The sequence below is a fragment of the Cebus imitator genome, unplaced genomic scaffold (assembly GCF_001604975.1).
Source record: "Cebus imitator isolate Cc_AM_T3 unplaced genomic scaffold, Cebus_imitator-1.0 Scaffold571, whole genome shotgun sequence".
NCBI classification, from domain to species: domain Eukaryota; kingdom Metazoa; phylum Chordata; class Mammalia; order Primates; family Cebidae; genus Cebus; species Cebus imitator.
Window position 1 is genome coordinate 124,837 of NW_016107886.1, and position 21,799 is coordinate 146,635.

A 21,799-nucleotide genomic window follows, 5' to 3' on the forward strand; every position below is an offset into this window, starting at 1 on the left:
ATTTTTATACTTGAAAGTTTTTGGTGGTTTATTTCTGCTGTTGGTTGTTTCTACTAAGTCTTGTATTTTGCTTTTTAAAAAATACATTTTGGATTAAGCTCACATTTAAATGTCTGGGCTTTATGTGCAAGAATCTGTCAAGGTTTTTGTTGAAGGTAAACCCTTCTGCAGAGAATTTGTGTTTTGGGCATTCCAAAATATAACCGACTCAAAGCTATGTAATACAGTTTCTTGGTTTGAACTTTTTTGGAATTCCTAGGTAGTATGATTTAAAACCCAACTCCTGAGTGTGTCAACTGTATGGATATTGTCATGAAAAACATCTGTTTTTGTCACTCTGAGTCCAAACTAAAAATAACGTTTTTGTGGTCACCTTTTGTCATTTTTAAACCAAGGGATGGGTATACATATATAGAGAGAGATTTTTATATCTCTCTACACAAAGACAGGGACACAGCAGGAGAAGCCATGCGACCATGAAGGCAGAGGTGGGGTTGGCAATGCCACAAGCCAAGGGATGCAGGGATTGGTGGCAACCACCAGAAGCTGGGAGGAAGGCATGAGATGACGCCTCTCTCTGAGTCCCCAAGTAGAAATCGACCATGCTGTCATCTTGCTTCCAGACTTCTGACCTTCAGAACTGAGACAGAATAAATTCCTGTTGTTTTAAGCCACCCAGTTTGTGATAGTTATGTTATGATTGCTCACTGGTAAATGAATGAACTAGTGAAAAAAAGTAGTACAGAGGACCAGAGAAAACTGAAACACAAGTGTTTTGCTAAGGAGGCCTGGAAGCAAGCTGATTGACCTGGCAGAACAGACACACTTCCCCTTGTAATTAGTATAAAGTGAAAGATCATTAGCATGCCTGCAATGTCTTTTTTATCTTTCCACTCTTTACTTTCAGCTTCACGTGGCTGTCATTGCTTTCACTGGCTTTTTTTCAATTTCTTGAACAAGACAAGCTCTTGCCTGATCCAGGGACAATGTATCTGCTGATCCCTCTGCCTAAGAAACTCACCTGAGTTTTCCGTGAATAACTACTCCTTATCCTTCGCACACAGTGAGATATCACTTTCTAGAAGATCTCTTTCATAGTAGTTCCCCCATCAGTCTCTAAATTATGCCCCTTATTTTTGTTTCTGCACTTTCTTTGCCTTCACTGCATTTATCACAGTATGACTAGAATGTGCATGTGGTTTGTAAGATGATTTTTAAATGTCTGTCTTCTCTGCCAGACTATAGTGCCATTAGGTAGTGATGTGTCTGTTTTGCTCTTCTCTGTTTCCCAGCTACCAGCACAGAGGTGGGTATGTAATAAATATTTTTGAAGACAGGAAAACACATTTTTAGACTTCTAATTAGAAGGATGGATACAAAAAGAGAAATGCTCATTTTCAAGTTGTTTTTATATTAAGGCCAGAGTGTTAGACATGTGCTTCAATCATTCTTGCTTAAGCAGCTGTTCTGACAGGTTAGTAATAAATGCCACAGTATGAAAAGAGCAATCACCCTTCATTCAAGCAGAGACACATCTTGAAATACATTTGAAATGTCGTATCTTAGCACAATCAGTATTATTTCACCAGTTACTTACAGCAGGTACTACTTAGATACTTAATACTGGGTTGGTTCAATGCTTAAACTCAGTACTCTGTTTATACCGAGAGAGCAGAAACATTCACTAAACGTATTCTAAAACATGTGCTTTCTTTAAAAAATTAGCATAAAGTTGTCATTTTGTGTTAATTACAGGCAATATTTAGGGTCATTTGGGATCTTATAGGTAACAATGTACAAAATTTCTTCTAGTATGTGGTTCTTCAGGCCTCATCACAAAATTCTGTACCTGCCTTGGATTGGCAGAGGGCCAACTTACCGACCCTCAGAGTAGACTGCAAATTCATCTTTTAGATTATGTATATTTCCTGACTGCTTTCTCTGTACTTGTGCCCTGAGACAGTTAAATTACAAAGAGTACAATTCTACAAATCCAAACATGTCACAAATAAGTGTGGCCCTAGGGCCCAAAGAGTTGTGAGAGAATGCAACGTAAGAAACAGCTACTACATTTGCCACTCCATTGAGAAAGAACCCATTGTAGCTAACCTCATTTAGTAGGTAAACTTTGCAGCAGTGTTGAAGAAAGTAAGAAAATACATAGACGACCACACATGGAAATGCCACTTTGCTGAAATGACATTTTGATCTGTTCCTTATGGAATACTGTAGATGGTCCTTAAATCTGTTAGACATATGCTCTGATAATGTTACATGCTTTCAAAATTCTGGAAATGTTTTTATAGTTGTAACACGCATTCAGCAAAATTGATAATTGTGATTTGGAGTGACATCAGCAAGATGGCAGTCAACGTGAAGTGGCCCAGGCTTCACTACCATTCCCTGCCCCCTGCCACACACAGAAAGTTCAGCTAGCAGCCATCCACAGACAAGAATACCTTGGTGAAAACCCCAACATGTGGGAATGAGCCAGAGTCAGCTGTGTGTTCCAGAATGGAATAAACACCACATTAAAGGGTAAGAAAAGCAATCCCATGATGACAATGTCCCTCCTTCTCCTCCTCTAAGTCAGCACAGCACCTCACAGGTAGAATTCCCCAGAAACACAGTTTCTGCAGAGGAAAAAGAGAACCAGAGGCAGACATGAAACTTCCCTAGCATTCTGAGAATTAAAGATTTAAATGTACAACCTGGAAATGTAAATTGTTAAAGAAAACACAAGAGAAATATCTTTATGACATTGGCCTAGGCAATGGTTTATTTGCTATGATACTAAAATCACATGCAACGAAAGAAAAAGTAAACAAATGGAGCTATGTCAAATGAAAAAGCTTCTACACAGCAAATTAAAAAATCAACAAAGTGAAGAGACAACCTACAGAATGGGAGAGAAAATTTGCAATCTGTATGATAGTTTGGTGTTAATATCCAAAATATGTAACAAACTCCTACAACTCAATAGAAAAAAATAACCTGATTAAAACATTTGCAAAGGGCCAGGGACAGTGGCTCATGTCTGTAATCCCAGCATTTTGGGACACTGAAATGGGAGGATCGCTTGAGCCTAGGAGTTGGAGACCAGCCTGAGAAACATAGTGAGAACTTCTCTCTACAGAAAGAGAGAGCGAGAGAGAGAGAAACAAAGTAGCCAGGTCCTGCATGTCTGTGGTCCCAGCTACTTGGGGGCTAAGGCAGGAGGATTGCTTGAGCCTGAGAGGTCCAGGCTGCAGTGGGCTGTGATCATGCCATTACATTCCACCCTGGCTGACAGAGCAAGGACTCTGTCTCAAAATAAAATAAATAAATAAATAAATAAATAAATAAAAATAAAAATAAATTCTGCATATTCAGGGTTGTTATGAGCTGACCCATTTAGCACCACAGGCTACACTAAACTGTGAAGATTATTCCTGCCAAAGAATACCTGGAAAAATGGAAAAGGTGGCTATCACCTCAAATATACAGACACTAATGTAAGGATAGCAGGATAACAAAGACTCAGGAAATCATGACACCTCCAAAACTAAACTAAAATAGATTTAGCAAGGAACCCCAAGGAAAGGACAATTTATAAAATGACAAACAAAGAGTTTAGAAAAATCCTCTTAAGGAAGATCATGAACTACAGTAATATGGGGATAGAAAATTAAATGAAATTTGGAAAACAATATATGAACAAAATGGGAACTTCAATGAAATAGAAATAATTCTTAAAAACCAAACACTGCATGTTTTCATTCATAAGTGGGTATTGAACAATGAAAACACATGGACACAGGGAGGGGAACATCACACACTGGGGCCTGCTGGGGGCTGGGAGGCTAGGCGAGAGATAGCATTAAGAGAAATACCTAATGTAAATGACGTGGTGATGGATGCAGCAAACCACCGTGGCATGTGTATACCTGCATGTTCTGCACATGTACTCCAGAACTTAAAGTATAATAAAAAAAAATAGAAATTCAAGAGTTGAAGAATACAATGGCAGAAATGAAAAGATGCAATTGAAGCTCCCACAGCAGGCTTGATCAAGCTAAAAGAAGAATCAATGAGCTTGAAGACAGACATGTGATATTATCCAGAGTAGCAAAAAATTTAAAAAAAATAAATTTAAAAATGAAGAAAGCTTGCAGAAACATGAGCCACCATCAAGAGACTGAATATACACATTATAGAAATTCCAGAAAAAGAAGAAAGACAAAAAAAGGTCAGAAAGCATATTTAAAGAAATAATGGCTGAGAATTTTCCTCATATGGGGAGGTATGCCAGTATCCAGGTATAGGAAGCACAGAGGTTTCCAGTCAGATTCAACCCATAGAGGAGTTTACCAAGACACAGAATAATTAAACTATAACAAACAAAGACAACGAAAAAATTCTGAGAGCAGCAAGAGATACTATGCAACACAGCACCCAGAATGGTCTTAATGGACTCTCCCCAGATTTCTCAGTGGAAACCCAGAATGGTCTTAATGGACTCTCCCCAGATTTCTCAGTGGAAACCCAGAATGGTCTTAATGGACTCTCCCCAGATTTCTCAATGGAAACCTTGAAGGCCAGAGAAGTTGGGATGTTAGATTCAGGTGTTAGAGGAGAAATAAAAATAGCCAACCAAGAATATTTTACCCAGAAAATTTGTCTTTCTGAAATGAGAGAGAAACAAAAACTTTCCCAGACAAACCAAAGCCAAGGGAGGTCATCATCACTGGGCCTGCCTTACAGGACTTGCTAAAGGGAGTTTCTTAAGTTGAAATAAAAGGCCAATAATTATTAACATAAAACTTAAAAATGCACAAAACTCAATGGCATAATAAAGAGTCATATTTGGAATTCTCTAGGACTATAATGATCATTTGTAAAGCAATTTTATTCCTAGTATGGGGGCTAAAAGACAAAACTATTAATAGTAACTAAACTAAAATAAATTTTCAAGAGATAGCTATTACTAAGTAATGTAAATTCTTACATCAAAAACAAAATATCTGGAGGATAAAAGTGCAGGGTTGTGTGACTTTGACTTCGTTATACTATAACAACTGTATGAACTATTATAAGTTCATACAATAATAGACTGTTATAAGTGTAAGTTGTAAGATGTGCTATGTAAGCTTCATATGAATCACAAAGCAGAAATCTACAGTAGACACACAAAACAAAAATAGAAAGAATTCAAAGTATACCACTAAAGAAAATCATCAAATCACAAAAGAAGACAGCAAGAAAGGAAGATGGAAATAAAGTATTTATAAAACAAATCAGAAACCAATTCCAAAATGGAAATAGTAAGTCCTTAACTATTTAATACATAGTTAACATTTGTAATTACCTTGAATGTAAATATATTAAATGCTCCAATGAATAGACTGAGTGGCTGAATGGATTAAAAACAAGACCCAATTATGTACTACCTGCAGGATACTCATCTGGCTTTTAAAAACACAGATGACTAAAAGTGAAGAGATGTAAAGAGATATCCCATGCTTGTGAATTGGAAGAGTTAATATTGCTGAAATGTACATACTACCCAAAGCAATGTGCAGATTCAATACAATCTCTGTCAAAATTTCAATGTCATTTTCACAGAACTTTAAAAAAAAATAAAATTCACATGGAATTGCAAAAATCCTTGAATAGCCATGGCAGTCATGAGCAAAAAGAACAAAGCTGCAGGCATCATACTACCTCATTTCAAACTATGCTACAAACTATGCAACTGCAGCAGCTTAGTACTGCCATCAAAATAGACAGACACATTAAAAAAAGTGTAATAGGCATATCAATGAATGGATCAGTATAGAACTGATCAGTATAGAACCAAGAAATGAACCAACACATGTATGATCAATTGATTTTCAATAAGGAAGCCAGAGATAGTTATTAAATAAATGAATCTGGCTGCATTCATAGACCAAATAGAACAGATGGTTGTCAAAAATTGGCCAGTGGCTGGAGTTCGCTGACCCCTGATCTAGGCATTGAGCGTTATAGACTGCCAACATAAAAGAGAGAGAGTCAGCCAGATAGTATGTGATTCCTGATGGGAGAATACACTACCAGGCATAGTCTTGTCAAATAAACCTCTGGATTCAGTTAACAATTTGCAGCAGAAATAGAGTTCAGAAGAACATACTGGATTGTACTCTAAATAGGCAATCAGCCAAGTCTAAACCACAAGCACCTCTCCAGGTTCTGCAAAGGATCAATTATAAAGCTAAGTAAATACAAAGGATTGTAACCTATAAAGGTGCCAAGAATACACAATATAAAATAGCTAATATTTTTAATAAATGTGTTTGGGAAAGTTGGATATATAGAGAAGAATTAAACTGGATCCTTTTCTCATATCATGTGAAAAAAATTAACTCAAAATGGGTTAAAGACTTAAGCGTAAGATGTGAAACTATAAAACTACTAGAATAAAACGGGGAAAAGCTATATGACATTGGTTTGGGCAATTATGTTTTCAATTTTACTCCAAAACCACAGGCAACAAAAGCAAAAAGAAACAAAGGGGACTTCATGAAGTACAAAAGCTTCTGTACAACAAAGGAAACAACAGAAACAACCTACAAATTAGGAGAAAATATTTGCAAGTCATGTGTCTGATAAGACGCTAATATCCAAAATTTGTAAGGAACTCAAACAACTCTACAGAAAGAAAACAAGACAAATTTTAAAAATGAGCATAGGACCTGAATAAACATTTTTCAGGAGAAGATACACAAATAGCTTACAAATATATAAAAAATGAAAAAAAAATCACTAATCATTAGGGAAATACAAATTAAAACCTCTATAAGACAGCACCTCACACCTCTCAACATGGTTATTAAAAAAAATGAGATAATTTTTATGGAAAACTGTATGGTGGTTCCTCAAAAACCTAAAAATAGAATTACCATATGACTTAGCAATCCCACTTCTGTGTGTTTACACAAAACACGTCAGTGTCAAAGAGATGTCTGCACTCCCATGTTTATTGCAGCATTATTCACAATAGCCAAGTTATGATATCAACTTAAATGACCATCAGCACATGACTGGGTAAAGAAAACATGGCCTGTACACACATGGTGAAATACTATTCAGCCTTAAAAAAGAAAGAAGCTTGGTCATTTGCAGCAACCTGGGTCAATTCAGCATCCAAGCATAGGAGGTCCATTGTTAGGAGTTATTTGTGTCCTAAAGAGTCCTGAATCCCTTCGTAGGGAAGTCTGAACTTTAAACTTCCAGGTGATGTCTAAGATTCTCTGGTGGTTCTGACATATATAATTATAAACTTTTATAGCTAAAGGGATATTTTCTTATATTTAATTTATCCTTTTTCTTCTAGTATAGATTAGGTCTGAAGAGACTCCTTGACTTGCCTGAAGCAACACCTCTAGTTAATGATGAACCAGTATTGAAACCCAAGTCTCCAAATTATCAGTCAGCTCAGTGCTTTTGTACTGAACTCTGCTACATCTGAAAGATGCCTTGTGCCTCATGTTCAAAGAATGGTCTATACATAGGCAAAACTGACACATTTATAAGCAGAAAGAGAAACACCAACAAACAAAAACATTTTGCTTCCTAGAGACAGGCAGGTCCTGTTGGTGCTGTTTGGTGTAGGATACTTTGGGCTTGTCCTAGACGTGAAGCAACTCACCTCCCAACAGGAGCAAGACCTTCTGAAACACCAGTTTGTGAAGGGTGAGATGTACCTAGCTTAGCTGCCAGAGTCATCACTTCCCTTGTCAGTTCAGTTCATCTGGTCTAGACAGTCATCATATAAATTCCCTAACCAGATTTAAAAGGCAGTGAAAGGACCAGTAGATAGAATGAATGAACCTAGATGTAGAACGAGAACTATATATGCATACTTTTTTTATACAAGAAACTTAAACATTAATACTCAACAAACTAAATGTATTGTACATTATAGTTAGGGTAAAACATTAATAATCAAGAAACCAAATATATTTTGCATTATGGCTGTGGTATTAACTCTGAGTCTTCCTTACTTTGTAATTCATGAAAATCAAAGCCAGAACTGGAAAAGAGAGGACTCTGAGGTATCTTATTTGAGTTCTCTGTCTTTGTCTTCTAGATCTCATGTTGCAGGGTGACTTTCTGTTTGTCCTGCACTGAGCTGTGTGGGATTGTTTGCCCATGTGTATGCTAGTGTTCACTACTAATTGTAGAGAATTTTTAAGGCTTTCTGAAGGGTTTCAACATCTAAATTTAAGACAGCTTCTTTTTAATCAACTGAAGGGGTATATAATTTATATACAATAAAATGCCTTCATTTTAAAGATCAAGTTCAGCGTGTTTTGACAATGTATGTGTCGGCATACCCAACATGTAGAACATTTGTGTAACTTTAGAAGTTTCTTGCCCCTTGTCAGCCAGTCTTCCTCAGCAATTTTTTTAGCCCCAGGAAATCACCAGTTGCTTTCTGTCACTATAGATAAGTTTTGCTGGTTTCCAAACTTGATATAAATGGAATCATATGACAGGTATTCATTTGTGTCTGACTTCTTTTGCTCAGCACAAAAGATGGCATATTTTATCAAATATTTCTTGGGAGGGTGATTTCATTCAACGCATCCTAAAAATACAAGCTTGCCATTTTGTCTTGTCAACAGCTTTAAACAAAGCCTTCTTGCTGGGACTCTTCTCATAGCAGCCTCTGACATAGTGTCTGCTGAAGCTTCATGGATTGTTGATTGGAACTAGATATTCGGAGGTCAAGGTCAACTATGAACTAAAAAATAGATTCCCCACCAGAAACTAATCTAGCACTTTCTGTATGTGATGATTAAACACCCCCATGGCGGAACTGTCTCAACTTTTAATGCACCACCATTTTGTTGCTAAAGGTAAGCAATCAGAGCTCTTTCTAACTTACATGCTCAGGGCCTGCCAAGGATGGTCTTCCTCAAGGGAAGGCCCTGTGAGAACTGCAGAGAGGGAGAAATCTGCCCTTGGTGCCTTTCTCATTACTCTGCCTGTTTACTCCGTTTTTCTGGTCACTCCCATCATTCCCTCAGATATCAGCAATCTCCTGTTATTATTTTCATTAAGGCCTGTCTTCCATACCCTTCTCTGCTGACAAAACCTTCCTCTTCAGGGTCTTATTTCACAAGGCACTGCTCCCAGCTGTCTCCCACTCTAGACATGATCATTCCTCAAATCAAATCACCCTAAGTTACAGGCTGCAGCCATGTGTCCAGCACCACGTCAGGCATAAAGAATGTGGAAAACAAGGCCCCAGTTCTTAGTCCACAGGGTTCTGGGGGACATACATGTGGTAACTCTCATCAGAAAATTGTCTCTTCCACTTAAGGGTGCCTCTCACGGATATGAAGCGAGGTTTGTGGCCACCATCCTTGAGTTACTCATTTACCACTACTTCTCCAAGTCCTGTGCTTTTCCCTGCATGGCTGTGGACCCCCATTCACTTTGCTATCAGTTGTTTTCTGGAATTAAGGACATAAACCCTCTCATGCTACTGCAATAGCACTATATGAAACTGGGGTGGGGAAGGGTATGTATGAGTATAGGGCAGGTGTCAGTTATCCTAATGAACCCCAGGGCCCTGTCTCAGGGTCACCGTCATTCATGGCTATGTACAGAAACCAAAGGATTGCGGTGCAGTTGGGTAGACTTAAAAATCATCTCCTGGTTATTATGTATCTTATTGTGTGAGACAACAGTGCCTAAAAATTAAATGGGAGGTGTGGTGGATGTCACCTTTTAGCCCAAGAATCATTAGTTAACAGAGCCTATTCATAAAAATAGCTTGCTAAGAGGATTTTTAAAGACCACAGAACACTAAATTTCTGTACTAGTTTTACTAAAAGTGTAAAAATTAGGCTTTTAAATAATTTGATTCCTGAGACAGATTTTTAAAAATGTAGTTTTTGAGAATTATAAGAGGCATATTAAAACAATTTGAAGTTTGTCTCTTTTATTTTTGAAATCTGAAAATCAATATAATGCTATTCTGGTCGAGCAAAATAAGAGAGAGCTGAGGCACACAGCACAGAGCCATAGTTCAAGTGACCCGAAATTACCTGATACGGTTTTAAGCTCATGGAACAGGAAGAAATTTGGAACTTAGAATGTATAAAGATATGATCACCTTTTCTCAGGGGTTATGTAGCAGATGAGAACAGCTCTGAAAAAATTACTGGTTTTAGAGCAGTGTATTCAAATATCAACTCCAAAAGGGACCCAAATGAATAGATTTCCCAGGAAATTATAATTGAAATGAATGCTGCTGGAAATGATGAGTTTGGACGAATGTGTTTTTACTAAGATGTAAAGTGAAGAAAAAAGAAAAAAATGAATACAACTTATGAAGATTTTGTGATCTGGTATAAACAGTGTGAACTGGTTCCAGTGATTCATCCTCTAGTAGACCCTGTCCTATGATGATTTATAACCAAGGATCTGGGACTGAACACAGGATGATTTTTGTATTGATCACATAGTCTTATTTCATCAGAATTTAGATCTTTAAAATAAATGGAAGGCATTTGATCACATTTATGGAGTAAATTGCTGAGAATTGATTTCACGTGATAAAATAAAAATAGGTTAAGGCCGGGCACGGTGGCTCACGCCTGTAATCCCAGCACTTTGGGAGGCTGAGGCGGGTGGATCATGAGGTCAAGAGATCGAAACCATCCTGGTCAACATGGTGAAACTCCGTCTCTACTAAAAATAGAAAAAATCAGATGGGCATGGTGGCGCGTGCCTGTAATCCCAGCTACTCAGGAGGCTGAGGCAGGAGAATTGCCTGAACCCAGGAGGCGAAGGTTGCAGTGAGCCGAGATCGCGCCATTGCACTCTAGCCTGGGTAACAAGAGCGAAACTCCATCTCAAAAAAAAATAGGTTAAAAATGAACCGGTAAAAAGGATTAAAAAACTGTAATTGCATGTGAAAGTAAAACTATTTTATTTAGCTGTGGACTCGGGCTCTATTTTCTTATGATTTGACAGGCAATTTAAACCACAAAATTAAACAGTGAAGGATATGCCTTTAAAACTAAATGAATGTAAAGAGCCATCTTTTTTAAAAAAAATTCTCAGAAGGAATCCAATCCAAACTTACTGCAAATATACTTTGTTGTTCCAACATTCCTTTTATGTAGCAAAAGCTTTTGTTTTCAGGAGTTTATTTAATCTTACAATAAATCCATGACCGACATGGATTTATTGTAAGATTTTGTCATAGAGCAGCAGGTTTAGTGAAACATGTAAGGTGATTTTTGTTCCTGATCTTCCATCAAAAAGCTGTGCAAGTGATTATCACTTGCAAAACTTACTTTGGGATTTTTTTTGGGGGTGGGAGTTATTATATTTTATTTTATTCATTTATTTATTTAGAGACAGAGTCTGGCTCTGTCGCCCAGGCTAGAGTGAAGTGGTGCGACCTCAGCTCACTGCAAGTTTCATCCCTGATGTTGAAGCGATTCTCCTGCCTCAGCCTCCTGAATATCTGGGATTACAGGTTTCTGCCACCACGCCTAGCTAATTTTTGTATTTTTAGTAGAGACAGGGTTTCGCCATGTTTGCCAGACTGGTCTGGAACTCCTGACCTCAAGTGATCCACCCATCTTGGCCTCCCAAAGTGCTGGGATTACAGGCGTGAGCCACCACACCAGCCAATTTTGTTGGTATTTTTAGAAAGTACTACCTATTTTCTCCTGCCAGTCACCACTCTCCCAGAGGCAAATGAAAGATGGGTTTTCAGGACTTTTTCTCAATGATCACACAGAAGAGTCTCTGGATCTTAGGGCAATAATGTGTTTTTGTACTAATCCTGAGAGACAGGATTGGTGTTAAGTGTGTGACAGTGCATTCACAAGCGCTCTGTGCATAGCAAGACCCTGTACCTGATTTAATGGTTTGTAGCTGTTGTCTTGAAATTCTTAAGGATTTTTGAACAAGGGGCCTTGCATTTTCATTTTATACTGGGCCTCAGAAATTATGTAGTCAGTCTTGCTGATAGTAACATAACAATTGACATTTATTGTGTTCTTAGCAGGAAATGTTTTAAGCTTCTTACCTGTATCAGTTCCTTTAATATTAGTAACAGTCCTCTGAGTTGGGTGTTATGGCTCTCAATTATAGCTGAGAGACAGCACAGAAAGATGAAATTGCAAAACTGGTAGGCGGTGAGGCAGATTCCAACTCAAATCACCTGCTTCTGGAGCTGGTGCTCCTAATGGCTGAACAAGCGGCCTCTGTCCCATTTGTTTTCTGAACTTCTCATGGCTTGTGTGTGCTTAGAACAGGCACCACCTAAAGCAAACTGCATAAGCTTTGCTTGCTGAGAATGTATTCAACAAATGCAAATACATGACCTGAAGAATTCAAACGTAACTCCTTAATCTCATCTAAAATTAACTAGCTGTTACCTTGGACAGGTTTCAGATGCAACGGAGGGGAGAAGGGAAATGAGTGAGGGAAAGAGGTTTAAAAAATTTAAAGGTCAGCATGAGCGACAGAGTGAGATCCTGTCTCAATATATATATATATATAAAGGTGGGGGCATAGCTGTGTCTGGCAGGGTCCCCGGTGGTCAGCTTGGGAGCATTGAGGTGGAGTAGGAGGTGCTCAGGCTGGAGGACGAGGGAGAACACGACAAAGTACAACCCACCTGCCGATTTAGCAGTTGGATTATGGCTAATGCTGGAGATAAGCCGTACAGCTTTAAATTGGTTTCAGGGACTGAGTGAGAACAACATTTTTCTGATTTGCAGGTGACTGCACATATGAGTGCTGGTGGGTGTGTGGCTGGAGGGGGCTGATGCAGCCCAAATGTTGAAAAACGCAGTGAGACTCCTTCCTGCAGCTTGGGCTGGGCATAGGCTTTACAAGCCAGCCGTTTCCAGGCTGCCCAGGGAGACTTTCTTCCCGCCTTTAGAACACACCCCCTAGTGGGTGACAGAGTAGGCACGTCATAGTATGTGAGCAACGAATATGAAGAAATGAGAATCTCACAGCTGCCCGCCCTGCTAGGGTTTCAGGTGGGTTCAGTATTCAACAATTCTTTTTCTGACTGATTGGATCTATCAAGAAGTTAAAATTTGGGCCAGGTGTGGTGGTTCACGCCTGTGATCCCAGAACTTTGGGAGGCCAAGGTGGGCGGATCACTTGAGGCTGGGAGTTGGAGACCAGCCCGGCCAACATGATGAAACCCCATTTCTACCAAAAATACAAAAATTAGCTGGGCATGGTGGCGGGGACCTATAATCCCAGCTACTGGGAAGCTGAGGTGGGAGAATCACTTGAACCTGGGAGGCAGAGATTGCAGTGAGCCGAGATCACACCACTGCACTCCAGCCTAGGCAACAAGAGTGAGACTCTGTCTCAAAAGAAAAGCAGAGTTACAATTTGCTGTACTTCTCCTTACCACAATTGCGGATCCGCAGAGGGTGGAGCAGGGTCCTTGAGCACTCGAGTTTTGATTGGTGTTATGCCATCCACGGTGCCCAGCATACTGAATCCTGATGGATGTTGTTGAGATGTGATAAATACAAAGCCAGCCTTTTAGGTCCCAGGTTTCTTGTTTCCCACTGTAGGCTAAATATGGTGCCCCGCTCACTGATTTTCAGTAACATGACGTGGTGTGTTCATTGCCGCTAGACATTTTTTTTTTTTTTTGGCAGTGAGTGACAAAGTTTAACGCATTCTGGGAGGTCACCTTCATGGACTAGCATCCCTTCTGCGAGCTGAAGGACTGAACAAGCAGAAGTGAAGGCCAAAGCCATCCTTCCATGCTAAAGCAAAAGAAGACTTCTTGCTTTCAGTTAGCTGTAGTGCTAAAGTGGTGTGATATTGCAACATCTTAAGAAATATATATTTGACCTTTGTCCCAGGTTCTTTGCACAGAGTTCTCACAACCCTTGTAATTTCTTGAGAGATGGGGTGAGAGGGCCATCTTTTGCTATTCATAATAAGCCACTTAAAACTGTACCTGAGTTTAAGATAATGACCCTTGGTGGGTCCCTAAATAGCTTCAGAATGGGGGCTAGTTGCTGGGAGAGCCAACTATGTGATTAGAGGGTTGGGTAGACAAATTTACGCAAAGGAGAATTGATTTTTGAGGAGGACATCAAGTATCTACTTTGTAGACAATGACCTCTTTGGAAGAGTATTTTTTTTCTCTTTAATATCGCCCAATGTAGAACTCAGAGAACCAGTAGCTATGTGATTACAGTTAGATATATTAGATGTCTGTGCCATCCATAAAATAAAGTACATCACAGCATTCCCAAGGCTATATTTTAACAAGGAAATCTTAGATGTTCTAGGTGTTTGCCTTCTTCCTGGAGATTTTACCTTTTATTTTCCTTTTTCTTTTTCCACACAAGACCTGCATTTCTGATCAGAAAGGTTAAGGACTGTTGCTCGTCACTGTTTTTAAAACGCGACCTTGCTTCAGCCACTTCTGCCTATTTTCAGGAATAGCTAAATTCAGGGATATTCTATCCTACTTAAGATGGGTCACTGCCCATCTGTGGTCAAAAGTGTTTTTTTTAATTTCAGCATTGATCTAAAAGGCATGATACACTAAATATAAAGAAGTAATAAGCAAATAATAGATATTTTAAAATCTAGTTTCACCAAACCAAAAAATACCTGTGTGTGGTTTAACATGTTTCCACACCTTGAAGAGCTAAAATTCAGACGTTGTATGCAAGGAGTCCCTGCTCCTCATGAGCAAGGATCTTGATCATGTTGTTTAAAGCCCTGCACCATTGCCTAGAGGTGGGCCTGGCCGATCCTTTTGATGTGAGCAGTCTTGACCTTACATTTTGAAGATAATCAAAATTATTGATAATTTTTAAGGCATACATGTATTATTATCCACCTCCTAATGTGTGCACTTGAAGGGGTGATGGATTAGTCCCCTAGACATTATGAGTACTGCTGCTGGATATGTTGACAGAGGGCAAGAGGACAGATTTCACAGGACTGGAATTGCTATCACCCTTACTTCTCCCTGTTTCCCCATTGAATATTGGCTCAGAGAGGACTAGGAAGGGAGCACTTTGGAGGAGAATGTGGAGGACGGAAGGACAGGTACCACTTAGGTGGAGGTGTAATATGTCTACCATCTAGGCATCTCCTTCTCTGCATAAACACCAGGGGATAGGATGGTTTCTGAAAGAACTTCTTAGAAATACCATGAACACAAAGGGCGTGCATCTGTCTCTGTGTGGGTGTTCTCTGCTAATGAGTTTGGAAATGAGAGTGCCTTTGAAATAAACAGACTACTGTAATCACCCAAGGGGTTCTTTTTGCCTGCTGCCAGGATAGAGCCCATTTATCAAGACTGGGGGGATTGCAACTGAGAAAGAGTTTAATACGTGTAGAGCCAGCTAAAAGGGAAACTGGAGCTTTATTATGACTCAAATCAACTTCCCTGAAAATTCAGAGTCTAAGATTTCTTAAAGCTGGTTTGCTGGGGTGGGGGCTAGGGAATGGGCAATGCTGGTTGGTTGGGTTGGAGATGAAATCCCAGGGTGTTGAAGCTGCTCTTTTGTGCTGAGTTGGTTCCTGGGTGGGAACCACAATACCAGATGAGCTGGTTTACCTCTACATGATGCCAGCTGGTCCATCAAATTCCAGGATCTGAAAAATACCTTGAATACCAACCTTAGGTTTATAATAGTAATGTTATCCATAGGAACAATTGGAGAGGTTAGTGGTTTTGTGCCTCTGGCTGCATGATTCCTAAGCCATAATTTCTAATCTTGTGGGTAATGTGTTAGTTTTCCAAAGGTTGTCTGGTCACCAGGCAATAAGGGAGTTGTTTCAGGGAAACAACAGGCTGTTATCATCTTTGTTTCAAAGTTAAACTATTAACTAAATTCCTCCCATAGTTAGTTTGGCTTAGACTCAGGGATGAACAAGGGCAGCTTGGAAGTTAGAGGTAAGATGGAGTCAGTCAGGTCAGATTTCTTTTGCTGTCATTATGTTCCTATGTCAGGGTTTTCTCATTGTCAAAATTTTTGCAAAAGCATTTTCAGTACTAAGTCCTAGAAAAACATTTTCTCTTTCTGTAAGAAACCTCAAGATGCTGTGCACTTATCTACTTGTTATTCACTGGTATAATTCTAGGTGTCTCTTAAAAGTTTAAAAGTGAGATGGTGGAAAATATTCATGTGGTGTTAGGGTACAGGGGGGCAAAGCGCCCACCACCTACAGTAATTTTAATAGTGCTGGCATCTGCAGCTAGCGAAAAACATTATGAGTAATTTTTCACTTCCTCAAGTATGTTAGAAAGGTAAAAATCTTTAAGAGAAACTCCAGATTTTGGGAAGGTTTGAAATTGCATTAATAAGTTGGTCCTGCAAAATCCATGTTGCCTGTAAGCTACAGCCTTTGAAATGAAGCACATTTTACAAATTGGGCTTTCCCAGCATTTCTTTCAGGGAAGCAGCTGTCCTGTTTCCTCTAATAAGGTAATACTCCTGAAAATGCAACATGAACCTGCAGGATAAATGATTAGCCTTGCCACACAGACCGAACGGACCCTCAGAGCAATTGAAGACCCTGTTGTCATTTGCAGCAGCTCCTTCACCTCAGTGGAGAGGAGGGGGGTTTGGCTGGTTCTGATGTTCTATTATGTGGAGGAAAAAAAAAAAAAACAGGTAGATTGGGTGTGAGAAATGTTGACTTCTAAGAGCAGAACCAGGCCGCGAGAAACCATTTTTGAACGTGTAGGTGTGTCACACTGAAGCACTTGTTCTGATCACGCCGAGCACACCCCAGAATGGAATCACTGAAGGACTGTTCAACTTACAAAGTGGATGGACTCACTGCTCTGTCCATTGGAGCTGGGAAGGAATTCCATCCAGAGAGATTCTAAAGAGAGTCAACACAGGGCAGATGAGGAGAGAAATGGCTGTGAATGGAGCTTGACTTTCCCTGGAGTCCTGACGTTTTTCAGAATAGATGCTCCTGTACAGATCCAGATATTCTGCAAGTTACAGTGGCTGCTCACCCTTCTCACTTGAACCCCCGCTGACTCAGTTCCTAGATAAAGTAGGGTAGAAAGTTTTTTGTGACCATTATTACCAGGGAAGTTTATTTGTTGTTAACAGGTGGGTAGGGTGAAAACAATATGCACAATATGACAAGAACAACAACATTCAGTTAGAGTGGGCTTACCTTAGACCAGGTCGTGTTCCAGTGCTTTAAAAGGAGGACTACCTCCTAGTTCAGTCTTGGGAGGCTGCAAGTGTCCAGGAATTTATCCGTTTCTTCCAGATTTACTGGTTTGTGTGCAGAGTTGTTTGTAGTAATTTCTGATGGTAGTTTGTATTTCTGTGGACTTGGTGGTGATATCCCCTTTATCATTTTTTATTTCATGTATTTGATTCTTCTCTCTTTTCTTTTTTATTAGTCTGGCTAGCAGTCTGTCTATTTTGTTGATCTTTTCAAAAAACCAGCTGCTGGATTTATTGATTCTTTGAAGGGTTTTTTGTGTCTCCATCTCCTTCAGTTCTGCTCTGCTCTTAGTTATGTCTTGTCTTCTGCTAGCTTTTGAGTTTTTTTGATCTTGTTCCTCTAGCTCCTTCAATTTTGATGATAGGGTATCAATTTTACGTCTTTCCTTGTTTCTCATGTGGGCATTTATTGCTATAAATTTTTCTCTAGACACCGCTTTAAATGTGCGCCAGAGATTCTGGTAAGTTGTGTCTTCTTTCTCGTTGGTTTCAAAGAACATCTTATTTCTGCCTTCATTTCATTGTTTATCCAGTTGACACTCAGAAGCAAGTTGTTTGGTTTCCAAGTAGTTTTATGGATTTGAGTGAGTTTCTTAATCCTGAGTTCTAACTTGATTGCACTGTGGTCTGATAGACTGTTTGTTATGATTTCCGTTGTTTTGCATCTGCTGAGGAGTGATTTGCTTCCAATTATGTGGTCAATTTTAGAGTAAGTGTGATGTCGTGCTGAGAAGAATGTATATTCTGTGGATTTGGGGTGGAGCGTTCTGTAGATGTCTATTAGGTCCTCTTGGTTCAACTCTGCATTCAAGTCCTGGATATCCTTGTTAATTTTCTGTCTCCTTGATCTGTCTAATATTGACAGTGGAGTGTTAAACTATCCCACTATTATTGTGTGGGAGTCTAAAGGAACCCTGAATAGACCAATAACAAGGGCTGAAGTTGAAGCAGCAATCAATAGCCTACCAACCAAAAAAAAATCCAGGTCCAGACAGGTCCACAGCCGAATTCTACCAGGCGTACAAAGAGTAGTTGGTTCCATTCCTTCTGAAACTATTCCAAACAATACAAAAAGAGGGAATCCTTCCTAACTCATTTTATGAGACCAACATCATCCTGATACCAAAACCCAGCAGAGACTCAACTAAAAATGAAAACTTCAGGCCAATATCCATGATGAACATCAATGTAAAAATATTCAATAAAATACTGGCAAACCGACTACAACAGCACATCAAAATCTTATTCATCATGGGCAAGTAGGTTTCATCCTGGTGATGCAAGACTGGTGTAACATATGCTAGTCCATAAACGTAATCCATCACATAAACAGAACCAAAGACAGAAACCACATGATTATCTCAATAGATGCAGAGAAGGCCTTCAACAAAATTCAACAGCCCTTCATGCTAAAAACTCTCAATAAACTAGGTATCCATGGAACATATTTCAAAATAATAAAAGCTATTTATGACAAACCAACAGCCAATATTATACTGAATGGGCAAAAGCTGGAAGCATTCCATTTGAAATCAGACACTAGACAAGGACGCCCTCTCTCACCACACCTACTAAATATAGTATTGGAGGTTCTAGCCAGAGAAATCAGGCAAGCAAAAGATATAAAGGGTATTCAATTAGGAAAGGAAGAAGTCAAATTGTCTCTATTTGCAGACAACATGATTATATATTTAGAAGATATACAATCTCAGCCCATCATCTCAGCCCAAAATCTCCTGAAACTGATAAGCAACTTCAGCAAAGTCTCAGGATACAAAATCAATGTGCAAAAATCACAACCATTCCTATACACCAATAACAGACTTAAAGAGTGCCAAATCAAGAATGAACTGCCATTCACAACTACTACAAAAAGAGTAAAATACCTAGGAATACAACTAAGAAAGAATGTAAAGGACCTCTTCAGGGAGAACTACAAACCAATCCTCAACAAAATAAGAGAGGACACAACCAGATGGAAAAACGTTCCATGCTCATGGTTAGGAAGAATCAATATCGTGAAAATGGCCATACTGCCCAAAGCAACTTATAGATTCAATGCTGTCCTCATCAAGCTACCATTGACCTTCTTCACAGAACTGGAAGAAAACACTTAAACATCATATGGAATCAAAAGAGAGCCCGCATAGCCAAGACAATCCTAAGCAAAAAGAGCGAAGCTGGAGGCATCATGCTGCCCTACTTCAAACTATACTACAACGCTGCAGTAATCAAAACATCATAGTACTGGTACCAAAACAGAGACATAGACCAATGGAAAAGAACAGAGGCCTTGGAGGCAACACCACACATCTACAATGATCCAATCTTTGACAAACCTGACAAAAACAAGCAATGGGGAAAGGACTCCATGTTTAATAAATGGTGTTGGGAAAACTGGCTAGCCATGTGCAGAAAGCAGAAACTGGACTCCTTCCTTACACCTTACACTAAAATTAACTCCAGGTGGATTAAAGACTTAAACATAAGACCTAACACCATAAAAAACCCTAGAAGAAAACCTAGGCAAAACCATCCAGGACATAGGCATAGGAAAGGACTTCATGACTAAAACGCCAAAAGCAATGGCAACAAAAGCCAAAATAGACAAATGGGATCCAATTAAACTTCAGAGCTTCTGTTCAGCAAAAGCAATAATCATTAGAGTGAACTGGCAACCAACAGAGTGGGAAAAAATTTTTGCAATCTACCCATCTGACAAAGGGTTAATATCCAGAATTTACAAAGAACTAAAACAGATTTACAAGAAAAAAACAAAAAGCCCATTCAAAATTGGGTGAAGGATATGAACAGACACTTCTCAAAAGAAGACATATATGAGGCCAAGAAACATAAGAAAAAGTGCTCATCATCACTGGACATTAGAAAAATGCAAATCAAAACCACATTGAGGTACTATCTCACACCAGTTAGGATGGTGATCATTAAAATATCCGGAGACAGTAGATACTGGAGAGGATGTGGAGAAATAGGAACACTCTTACACTGTTGGTGGGAGTGTAAATTAGTTCAATCATTGTGGAAGACAGTGTGGCAATTCCTCAAGGATCTAGAAATAGAAATTCCATTTGACCCAGCAATCCCATTACTGGGTATATATCCAAAGGATTAAAAATCGTTCTATTATAAAGACACATGCACACATATGTGCATTGCAACACTGTTTACAATAGCAAAGACCTGGAACCAACCCAAATGCCCATCGATGATAGACGGGACAGGGAAAATATGGCACATATACACCGTGGAACACTACACAGCCATAAAAAACGATGAGTTCATATCCCTTGCAGGGACTTGGATGAATCTGGAAACTATCATTCTCAGCAAACTAACGCAAGAACAGTAAACCAAACACCTCAATTCTCACTCATAGGCGGATGTTGAACAATGAGAACACATGGACTCAGGGAGGGGAGCATCAGACACTGTGGTCAGTTGTGGGGGACTAGGGGAGGGACAGCAGGGGGTTGGTGGGAGGGATAACATGGGGAGAAATGCTGGATATATGTGAAGGGGAGTGGAGGCAGCAAACCACCTTGCCATGTAGGTACCTGTGCGAGAACCCTGCATGATTTGCACAAATACTCCAGAACCTAAAAAAAAAAAAAAAAAAAAAAAAAAAAAAAAAAAAAAAAAAAAAAAAAAAAAAAAAAAAAAAACACAGGACTACCTCTATTAATGGTTTCTCTTACCGCATGAAGCGGGTATCATTGCTTTCCTTTTAAATATGAAAAAGAGGAGGCTTAGGGAGGTTCAGTGCCTGGTCTAGGATCAAACAGCTAGGACATGGCAGAACCATGGTTCAGCAGGTCAGTCTTACTCCAAAGCTTGTGCTTATAACTGCTGCCCTCAGGATGAAAATAAAAATGGGGAAGTACCACATGATATTTGTACAGTTTTCAATCTCAGGTAAACATTCCTCAATGATTCTAATTCCCTCCTCACCCCCTTTCTTGCCGTGGCCCATTGGGAATTAATGGTCTTACACATCTAAAGCTATAAAGGGCCTTCATGTACGCTTTCTCATTTGCAGATTGTGATTTTTCCAACTTTTCTATCCCTTACAGCTGTTTTGTTTCATTTAATGATGGAGCAAGTTCTAAAACACAATGTAAATCATCAGTGAGTATAATTAGAGTAAGGTTACCAGGTAAAACCCAAGACATCAGTTAAATTGAATTTCAGGTAAACAACATATAATTTTAAAATTATAAATATTTACCAAATAGTGCATGGGACTTACTTACACTGAAATATTTTTTTTTACCATTTATTTATTTTATTGCATTTTAGGTTTTGGGGTACATGTGAAGAACATGCAAAATTGTTGCATAGATACACACGTGGCAGTGTGATTTGCTGCCTTCCTCCCCATAACCTACATCTGGCATTTCTCCTCTTGCTATCTCTCCCCAGCTCCCCACCCCACTCCGTCCCTCCTCTATTTCCCCGCAACTGACCCCAGTGTGTAGTGCTCCCCTCTCTGTGTCCATGTGTTCTCATTGTTCAACATCCGCCTA

General features: G+C 39.3%; 1 long non-coding RNA gene across 2 annotated transcripts in view; it reads left to right on the forward strand.

Annotated features, from left to right (window-relative positions):
• The window catches only part of LOC119469093, a 104,501-nt gene that overhangs the window by 13,989 nt on the left and 68,713 nt on the right, over positions 1-21,799 (forward strand). The window contains exon 1 of one of the 2 annotated variants that reach the window (XR_005197914.1): positions 8,662-8,882. The exons of the other annotated variant lie outside the window; for it this stretch is intronic. This is a non-coding gene — a long non-coding RNA (uncharacterized LOC119469093). Of the gene's footprint in view, positions 1-8,661; positions 8,883-21,799 lie in introns of those variants that run through there. 2 annotated transcript variants of the gene reach the window in all.